Raw genomic sequence first — 11,238 nt, forward strand, 5'->3', positions numbered from 1 at the left:
ATTGCATTATGGGTTGTTACTACACATGATGGTACAATACTTATGCATTTTCTCACTTATTTTACAAGGTTTACATGAAGAGGGAGAATGCCGGAGCTGGAATTCTGGACTAGAAAGGGTGCAATATGAGAGATCTATTCTGCACAACTCCAAAATTCCTAAAAAAATTATGGAGAATTATTTTGGAATATATAAAAATATTGGGCAAAGAAAATGCCAGAGGTGACCCACCAGGTGACCACAAGGGTGGGGGCGCATCCTACCCCCTGGGCGCGCCTCCCTGGCTTGTGGGCCACTTGTGAGGCCCCCGGTGCCCATCTTATGCTATATGATGTCTTTTGACCCAGAAAAAAAAATCATAAAGAAGCTTTCGGGATGAAGCACGGCCGTCTCGAGGCGGAAGTTGGGCAGAACAAATCTAGGGCTCCACCAGAGTTGTTCTGTCAGGGAAACTTCCCTCTCGGAGGGGGAAATTGAAGCCATTGTCATCACCAACGATCCTCTCATCGAGAGGGGGTCAATTTCCATTAACATCTTCACCAGCACCATCTCTTCTCAAACCCTAATTCATCTCTTGTATCCGATCTTTGTCTCAAAACCTCAGATTGGTACCTGTGGGTTGCTAGTAGTGTTGATTACTCCTTGTAGTTAATGCTAGTTGGTTTATTCGGTGGAAGATCATATGTTCAGATACTTAATGATAATTAATACTCCTCTGATTATGAGCATGAATATGTTGTGTGAGTAGTTATGTTTGTTCCTGAGGACATGGGAGAAGTCTTATTATAAGTAATCACGTGAATTTGGTATTCGTTCGATATTTTGATGAGATGTATGTTGTCTTTCCTCTAGTGGTGGTATGTGAGCGCCGACTACATGACACTTACCATGATTTGGTCCTAGGGGAAGGCATTGGGAAGTAACAAGTAGATGATGGGTTGCTAGAGTGACAGAAGCTTAAACCCTAGTTTATGTGTTGCTTCATAAGGGGCTGATTTGGATCCATATGTTTCATGCTATGGTTAGATAATCTTAATTACTATTTTGTAGTTGCGGATGCTTCCAAGAAAGGTTAATCATAAGTGGGAGGCTTGTCCAAGTAAGTACATCACCCAAGCACCGGTCCACCCACATATCAAATTATCGAAGTAACGAACATGAATCATATGAGCATGATGAAAACTAGCTTGACAATAATTCCCATGTGTCCTTGGGAGCACTTTGCTTTATATAAGAGTTCGTCTAGGCTTGTCCTTTGCTACAAAAAGGATTGGGCCACCTTACTGCACCTTAGTTACACTTGTTACTTGTTACCGGTTACGCATTATCTTATTACAAAACTATTTGTTACGGACAATTTCAGTGCTTGCAGAGAATACCTTGCTGAAAACCGTTTGTCATTTCCTTCTACTCCTAGTTGGGTTTGACACTCTTACTTATCGAAAGGACTATGATAGATCCCCTATACTTGTGGGTCATCACTTCACCATCACTGTCACCATGCCGTCATGCTGCCGGAACTCATCCACTACCTCACCGTCTTGCTAGATCAAGAAGGTGTGGACGCCACGGAACTGAACATGTGCTGAACGCGGCGGTGCTGTATGTTTTGTACTCGATCGGTTGGATCGCGAAGAAGTTTGACTACATCAACTGCGTTGTCAAACACTTCTACTTACGGTCAACGAGGGTACATAGACACACTCTCCCCCTCATTGCTATGCATCTCCATGGATAGATCCTACATGTGCATAGGAAGTTTTTTTGTTTTCCATGCAACGTCCCCCAACAGTGGCATCCGAGCCAGGTCTATGCGTATATGATATGCACAAGAAGAACACAAAGAGTTGTGGGCGGTGATAGTCATACTGCTTACCACTAATGTCATATTTTGATTCGGCGGTATTGTGGGATGAAGCGCCCCGGACCAACCTTACATGACCACGCACATGAGACCAGTTCCACCGACTGACATGCAACTAGTTTTGCATAAAGGTGGCTGGCGGGTGTCTGTTTCTCCTACTTTAGTTGAATCGAATTTGACTAGGGCCGGTCCTTGAATAAGGTTAAAACAGCAAACTTGATGAATCACCGTTGTGGTTTTTGCGTAGGTAAGAACGGTTCTTGCTAGAAGCCAGTAGCAGGCACGTAAAACTTGCAACAACAAAGTAGATGACGTCTAACTTTTTTTTGCAGGGCTTGTTGTGATGTGATATATGCTGATGTATGAGATGATCATGTTTTGTAATATCGACAACCGGTAGGGGCATTAGGGTTGTCTCTTTATTGTATGAAGTGCAAACGCCATGTAATTGCTTTACTTTATCGCTATGCATTAGCAATAGTTATAGAAGCAATAATTGGTGAGACAACCCCGATGCAACGATGGAGATCAAGGTGTCGAGCCGATGACAATGGAGATCATGATGATGCTTTGGAGATAGATATCAAAAGCACAAGATGATGATGACCATGTCATGTCACATATTTTGATTGCATGTGATGTTTATCTTTTATGCATCTTATTTTGCTTAGAATAGCAGTAGCATTATAAGTTGACCCCTTCACTAAATTTCAAGGTAAAAGTGTTCTCCCCGAGTATGCACTGTTGCCAAAGTTCGTCGTTTCGAAGCACCTCGTGATGACCGGGTGTGATAGACTATACGTTCACATACAACAGGTGTAAGACAATTTTGCACATGCAGAATACTTGGGTTAAATTTGACAAGCCTAACATGTACAGACATGGTCTCAGAACACTTGAGACTGAAAGGTCAAACATGAGTCATATAGTAGATGTGATCAACATAGAGATGTTCACCATTGATGACTACCCCATCTCATGTGATGATCGGACATGGGTTAGTTGATTTGGATCATGTATCACTTAGATAACTTGAGGGACATTTATTTAAGTGGGAGTTCATTAGTAATTTGATTAATTGAACTTAATTTATCATGAACTTAGTCCTGATAGTATTTGCATATCTATATTGTAGATCAATGGCCTGTGCTACCGTTCCCCTGAATTTTAATGTGTTCCTAGAGAAAGCTAAGTAGAAAGTTCATGGTAGCAACTACACGGACTGGGTCTGTCACTTGAGGATTATCCTCATTGTTGCATCGAAGAATTATGTATTTGATGCACCGCTAGGTGACGGACCTGCTGCAGGAGCTGAAGCAATCGTTTTGAACGCCTGGCAGGCTCGATCTGATGACTACTCTATAGCTTAGTGTGCCATGCTTTACGACTTAGATCCAGGACTTCAAAGATGTTTTGAACATCATGGAGCATATGAGATGTTCCAAGAGTTGAAGTTAATATTTCAAGCAAATGCCCGGGTTGAGAGATATGAATTTTCCAACAAGTTCTATAGCTACAAGATGGAGGAGAACAGTTATGTCAGTGAACACATACTCAAAATGTCTGGGTATGATAATCACTTGACTCAGCTGGGAGTTAATCTTCCAGTTGATTGTGTTATTGACAGAGTTCTTCAATCACTGCCACCTAGCTACAAAGGCTTCGTGATGAACTATAATATGCAAGGGATGAACAAAACAATTCCCGAGCTCTTCGCAATGCTTAAGGCCGTGGAGGTAGAAATTAAGAAGGAGCATCAAGTGTTGATGGTTAACAAGACCTCTAGTTTCAAGAAAAAGGGCAAGGGAAATAAAGGGAACTTCAAGAAGAATGGCAAGCAAGTTGACACTCCCGGGAAGAAGCCCAAAGCTGGACCCAACCCTGAAACTGAGTGCTTCTACTGTAAAGGAAATGTTCACTTGAAGAGGAACTTCCCCAAATACTTGGTGGATAAGAAGGGTGGCAAAGTGAACAAAGGTATATTTGATATACATGTTATTGATGTGTAGCTTACTAGTGCTCGTATCAGCGCCTGGGTATTTGATACTTGTTCAGTTGCTCATATTTGTAACTAGAACCAGGAGCTGCGGAATAAATAAATATTGGCTAAGGATGAAGTGACGATGCGCGTCGAGAATGGTTCCAAGGTAGATGTGATTGCCGTCGGCATGCTACCTCTACATCTAGCTTCGGGATTAGTTTTAGACCTTAATAATAGTTATTTGGTGCCCGCGTTGAGCACGAACATTATATCTGGATCTTGTTTATTGCGAGACGATTATTCATTTAAGTTAGAGAATAATGGTTGTTCTATTTATATGAATAATATCTTTTATGGTCATGCACCCTTGAAGACTGGTCTATTCTTGTTGAATCTCGATTGTAGTGATACACACATTCATAATATTGATGCCAAATGATGCAAAGTTGATAATGATAGTGCAACATACTTGTGGCACTGCCGTTTAGGTCATATTGGTGTAAATCGCATGAAGAAACTCCATGAGGATGGGCTTTTGGAATCACTTGATTATGAATCATTTGATACTTGTGAACCATGCCTCATGGGCAAGATGACTAAAACTTCGTTCTCTGGAACAATGGAGCAAGCTAATGACTTATTAGAAATAATACATACCGATGTATGCGGTCCTGAGTGTATAAGTACGCGGTGGGTATCATTATTTTCTGACCTTCACTGATGATTTGAGTAGGTATGGGTATATCTACCCGATGAAACACAAGTATGAAACATTTGAAAAGTTCAAAGAATTTCATAGTGAAGTGGAGAATCATCGTAACAAGAAAATAAAGTTTCTACGATCTGATCGTGGAGGCGAATATTTGAGTTACAAGTTTGGCCTTCATTTAAAACAATGTGGAATTGTTTCACAACTCACGCCACCTGGAACACCACAACATAATGGTGTATCCGAACGTCGTAACTATACTTTATTAGATATGTTGCGTTCTATGATGTCTCTTACTGATTTAGCACTATCTTTTTGGGGTTATGCATTAGAGACAGCTGCATTCACGTTAAATAGGGCACCATCTAAATCCGTTGAGAGGACACCATATGAACTGTGGTTTGGCAAGAAACCTAAGCTGTCGTTTCTTAAAGTTTGGGGATGCGATGCTTATGTCAAAAGGCTTCTCAGATTGGGGATGCAAGAGACCTAAATTGGAGAAGTGCGTCTTCATTGGATACCCTAAGGAAAAAATTGGGTACGCCTTCTACCACAGATTCGAAGGCAAGATCTTTATTGCTAAGAATGGGTCCTTTCTAGAGAAGAAGTTTCTCTTGAAAGAAGTGAGTGGGAGGAAAGTAGAACTTGATGAGGTAATTGTACCTTCTCTCGAATTGGAATGTAGCACATCACAGAAGACCGTTCCCATGATGCCTACACCAACAAGAGAGGAAGCAAATGATAATGATCATGAAACTTCAGATCAAGTTACTGCTGAACCATGTAGGTCGACCAAAGCACGATCCGCACCAGAGTGGTACGGTAATCCTCTCCTGGAAGTTATGTTATTAGACCATGGCGAACCTACGAACTATGAAGAAGCTATGATGAGCCCAGATTCTGCTAAATGGCTTGAGGCCATGAAATCTGAGATATGATCCATGTATAAGCACAAAGTATGGACCTTGGTGGACTTGCCCGATGATCGGCAAGCCATTGAGAATAAATGGATCTTCAAGAAGAAGATTGACGCTGATGGTACTGTTACTGTCTACAAAGCTCGACTTGTCGCAAAAGGTTTTCGACAAGTTCAAGGTGTTGACTACGATGATACTTTCTCACCCATAGTGATGCTTAAGTCCGTATGAATCATGTTAGCAATTACCACATTTTATGATTATGAAATCTGGCAAATGGATGTCAAAACTGCATTCCTTAATGGATTTCTTAAAGAAGAGTTGTATATGATGCAACCAGAAGGTTTTGTCGATCCTAAAGGTGCTAACAAAGTGTGCAAGCTCCAACGATCCATCTATGGACTGGTGCAAGCATCTCGGAGTTGGAATATACGCTTTGATGAGGTGATCAAAGCATATGCTTTTATACAGACTTTCGGTGAAGCCTGTATTTACAAGAAACTGAGTCAGAGCTCTATAGCATTTCTGATATTATATGTAGATGACATATTGTTGATTGGAAATGATACAAAATTTCTGGATAGCATAAAAGGATATTTGAATAAGAGTTTTTCAATGAAAGACCTCGGTGAAGCTACTTATATATTGGGCATCAATATCTATAGAGATAGACCGAGACGCTTAATAGGACTGTCACAAAGCACATACCTTGACAAAGTTTTGAAGAAGTTCAAAATGGATCAGTCAAACAAAGGGTTCCTTGCTGTGTTACAAGGTGAAATTGAGCCAGACTCAAAGTTCGACCACTGTAGAAGATAAAGGGAAAATGAAAGTCATTCTCTATGCCTCAACCATAGGTTCTATCATGTATGCTATTGTTGGGGAACGTAGCAGAAATTCAAAATTTTCTATGCATCACCAAGATCAATCTATGGAGATTCTAGCAACAAGAGAGAGAGGATGAGCATCTTCATACCTTTGAAGATCGCTAAGCGGAAGCGTCACTAGAACGCGGATGAGGGAGTCGTACTCGCGGCGATTAAAATCGTGGAAGATCCGATCTAACACTGAATGGATGGCGCCTCCGTGTTCAACACACGTACAGCCCGGGGATGTCTCCTCCTTCTTGATCCAGCAAGGGGAGAGGAGAAGTTGAGGGAGAGCTCCGGCAGCACGATGGCGTGGTGTGGAGCTTGCAGTTCTCTGGCAGGGCTTCGCCGAGCGCTACAAAGGAGGAGGTGGTGTTGGAGAGGGGGAGGGCTGTCCCAGGGGAAGGGTATGGCATCCCTCCCACCCCCACTATTTATAGGGGGAAGGGGAGAGGGGGTCGGCCCCCTTAGATCTCATCTAAGGGGGGGCAAGGGGGGGGGCTTTCCCCCAAGTTGGTGGGAGGCACCCCCACCCCTAGGGTTTTCAACCCTAGGCGTCTTGGGCCCTTGGGGGGGGGGCGCACCAGTCCACTAGGGGCTGGTTCACATCATTAGGGATACTTTCCAGAACGTTTCAGACTCCAAAAAGGAATAGGTATGTGGTACGGTAAGTAAACCGACTCCAAAATTGTTCTAATAGCATTTTTTTTCTCCGTTCTGGAATAATTAAAAAATTAGGAAAATTAAAAGTAGTCCAAAAGAGACACGAGGAGACCACAAGGGTGGAGGGCGTGCCCTACCCTCCTAGGCGCCCCTGCCTTGTGGCCACCTCGTGTGCCCCCCAGACTCCGTTTTCTTGCACAATACTTCTTTTGGACGGTAAAAATTTATTATATAATCTCCCGAAAGTTTTGACCACCGTACCACGAAAAAAAATCCTCTGTTCTTGTGTTTAGCTAATTCTGCAGCAGATTTGGAGCAAGATTTCATCCCAAGATTCGGAGGGAGAGAGCTATGTAGCTGATTACATTGCAAACCCCAGGGTTTACGAGGATGTGGAGCATTATGGTTGGACCACAAAGGAAGAAGAAGATTATGACCAGAAAGGAAAAGTAGAGACAAGCTCCGATGAAGAGGAAGTCCCACTACCCCAACCTGGGGACATGCACGTGGAGTTCAAAAAGTCAAGTCTCCCCACTAAAGCAAAGAAACCTAAGATCAAGTTTATCCCTTTCCGTCTTTTGGAGGAGAGAAAGCAAGAATTATGCAAAAAGGTATTAATACTAGAGCAGGAGGTCGATGACCTGAAGGAGCAAAATTCCATTCTCAAGCGTAAGCTGAGGAAGGACGAGCCCACTTCATCATCAACAACTCCATCATCACCACCTCCGAAGAAAGAATCCTAACTACATGGGTATGGTCACTCCCCTTGGCAACCGCCAAGCTTGGGGGAGGTGCCCCGGTATCATATCACCATCACGCCTTTACTTTTATCGTTATTCTTAGTTCGATCCTTTTAGTTATATATTGATCTAGTAGAATAAAGTTTTAGTATGATCTAGCTTTGAGTTTGAGATCTATCTATGTAATCAAGTCCGTGAGCTATATAATAAAGAGTAGTTTTGAGTTGAGGGCTTTGCTATCTTAATATGATCTTGAGGGAATAATAGAAAGAATAAAAATAAATAAAAAGATCATATGTTGATCTTATGGAGAGTAATGACTTCACATATAAAGAGTGTGACGAATAAAAAATGTTGAGAGTTGACAAACATAGTTTTGGTCATTGTTGCAATTAATAGGAAGTAATAAAGAAAGAGAGGTTTTCACATATAAATATACTATCTTGGAGGGGGGACATCTTTTATAATTGTGAGCACTCATTAAAATATGACATGCTAAAAAGTCGATGTTGGACAAGGAAGACAACATAATGGGTTATGTTTTCTTATATCCGAATAGATATTGTCATGGATCCTCCAACATGTTGAGCTTGCTTTTCCCTCTAATGCTAGCCAACTTCTTTGCACCAAGTAGAGATACTACTTGTGCATCCAAACATCCCTTAAACCAGTTTTGCCATGAGAGTGCACCATACCTACCTATGGATTGACTAAGTTCCTTCAAGTAAGTTGTCATCGGTGCAAGCAATAAAAATTTCTCTCTAAATATGTATGATCTATTAGTGTGAAGAAAACAAGTTTTATATGAACTTGTGATATGGAAGAAATAAAAGCGACAGACTGCATAATAAAGTTCTTTATCACAAGCAGCAATATAAAGTGACGTTCTTTTGCATTAAGATTTTGTGCATCCAACTATAAAAGTGCATGACAACCTCTGTTTCCCTCTGCGAAGGGCCTATCTTTTACTTTTATCTTCTACCCTTATGCAAGAGTCATGGTGATCTTCACCTTTCCTTTTTACACTTTTTTCTTTTGGCAAGCACTATCTGTTGGAGAGATCCAAATATATATATCCACTCGGATGTAGGTTATGATGAAGTATTATTGTTGGCATTACCCTTGAGGTAAAAAAGGCGAAACTATAAGCCCCTATCTTTCTCTGTGTCTGATTTAAGCTTTGAACCCATAAGTATCGCGTGAGTGTTAGCAATTGTGAAAGACTAAATGATAGTTGAGTATGTGGACTTGCTGAAAAGCTCTTGAATTGAATCTTTCAGATGTTATGATAAATTACAATTGCTTCAATGACTGAGATCATTGTTTGTTAGTTTTCAATGAAGTTTTTTATTCATACTTAACCTTGCGAACGAATTGTTACTTTAACATCAGAAATTATATGAAATTATATGTTGTGGTTCTATAGATAATCATGATGCCCTCATGTCCGTATTTTATTTTATCGACACCTCTATCTCTAAACATGTGGACATATTTTCCGATTTGGGCTTTCGCTTGAGGACAAGCAAGGTCTAAGCTTTGGGGAGTTAGTACGTCCATTTTGCATCATGCTTTTATATTGATATTTATTGCATTATGGGCTATTATTACACATTTTAGCACAATACTTATGCCTTTTCTCTCTTATTTTACAAGATTTACATGAAGAGGGAGAATGCCGGCAGCTGGAATTCTATGCTAGAAAAGGAGCAAATATAAGAGACCTATTCTGCACAACTTTAAAAATATTGGGCGAAGAAAGTACGAGAGGGGGGCACCTTCCATCCACAAGGGTGTAGGGCACGCCCCCTACCTTGTGGGCCACCTGGCAGGCCCTCGATGCCCATCTTCTGCAATATGGTGTGTTTTGACCTGGAAAAAATCAGAAGGAAGCTTTCGGGATGAAGCGTCGCCATCTCAAGGCGGAACCTGGGCATAAAAAATCTAGGGCTCCGGCAGAGCTGTTCTGCCGGGGAAACTTCCCTCCGGGATGGGGAAATCGAAGCCATCGTCATCACCAACAATCCTCTCATCAAGAGGGGGTCAATCTTCATCAACATCTTCACCAGCACCATCTCCTCTCAAACCCTAGTTCATCTCTTGTATCCGATCTTTGTCTCAAAACCTCATATTGGTACGTGTTGGTTGCTAGTAGTGTTGATTACTTTGTAGTTGATGCTAGTTGGTTTATTCAGTGGAAGATCATATGTTCATATCCTTAATGATAATTAATACTTGATACATCCATTTTGCATCATGTTTTCCTACTGTTATTCATGTTGTTTTATTGTATAATAATGCTTTTTGGAGTAATTCTAATGCCTTTTCTCTCATAATATGCAAGATATGCACAAAAGGGGGAAGAATTCTGGCAGCTGGAAATCTGGACCTAAAAAAGCTACATCAAGCTACCTATTCTGCACAAATCCAAATGAGCTGAAACTTCCCAATGATTTTTATGGAATATTTAAGAATTATTGGAGCAAATAAGTACCAGAGGGGGGCCACCAGGTGGGCACAACCCACCTGGGAGCGTCAGGAGGCCCAGGCGTTCCCTGGTGGATGTTGCCCTCCTCGGCCCACCTCTGGTGCCCATCTTCTGGTATATAAGTCATTTTTACCTAGAAAAAATAAAGAGGAGGACTTTCAGGGAGAAGCGCCACATTAGGGCCAAACTTGGGCAGGAGCACTTTTGCCCTTCGGCGGAGCGATTCCGCCGGGGAAACTTCCCTCCTGGAGGGGGAAATCATCGTCATTATCATCACCAACAACTCTCCCATCTTGGGGAGGGCAATCTTCATCAACATCTTCAACAACACCAACTCCTCTCAAATGCTAGCTCATCTCTTGTGTTCAATCTTTGTACCAAAACTATAGATTGGTGCTTGTGGGTGACTGGTAGTGTTGATACTAAATACTTTGCTGCAGATACTAAGTTATCCAGGTGTGGTTGAATTGACAACTCAACTGCTAATACTCAAGAATATTCTTTGGCTCCCCTCGTGTCGAATCAATAAATTTGGGTTGTACTTCACCCTCGAAAGCTGTTGTGATCCCCTAAACTTGTGGGTTATCAAGACTAATTTCTGGCGCCGTTGCCAGGGAGCATAGCTCTATTCTCTGAGTCACTTGGGATTTATATCTGTTGATCACTATGAAGAACTTGAAAGACGCTAAAACCAAGATCTATCCCTCAACTACGATGGGAGGTAAGGAACTACCATCTAGCTCTGCGCTAGATTCTCCTGCTGTTATGAGTAAGCTTTCGACACCTAAACCTACTACTGTGATGAATTCTGATATGTCGCATGTTATCGATGGTGCCATTTCTGCTATGCATGATGAAACTACTTCTGTGCGTGATACTACTTTGCCATTAGGTGAATTTCTTGATGAAAAACTTGCTAGAGTTAGGGGGAATGAAAATATTGAAGATGCTATTATTGATGATAGTGATGATGAAAATTCTCCCAATGATTATGTATTGCCTATTGT

This window comes from Triticum dicoccoides, chromosome 5B, assembly GCF_002162155.2.
Source record: "Triticum dicoccoides isolate Atlit2015 ecotype Zavitan chromosome 5B, WEW_v2.0, whole genome shotgun sequence".
NCBI lineage: Eukaryota > Viridiplantae > Streptophyta > Magnoliopsida > Poales > Poaceae > Triticum > Triticum dicoccoides.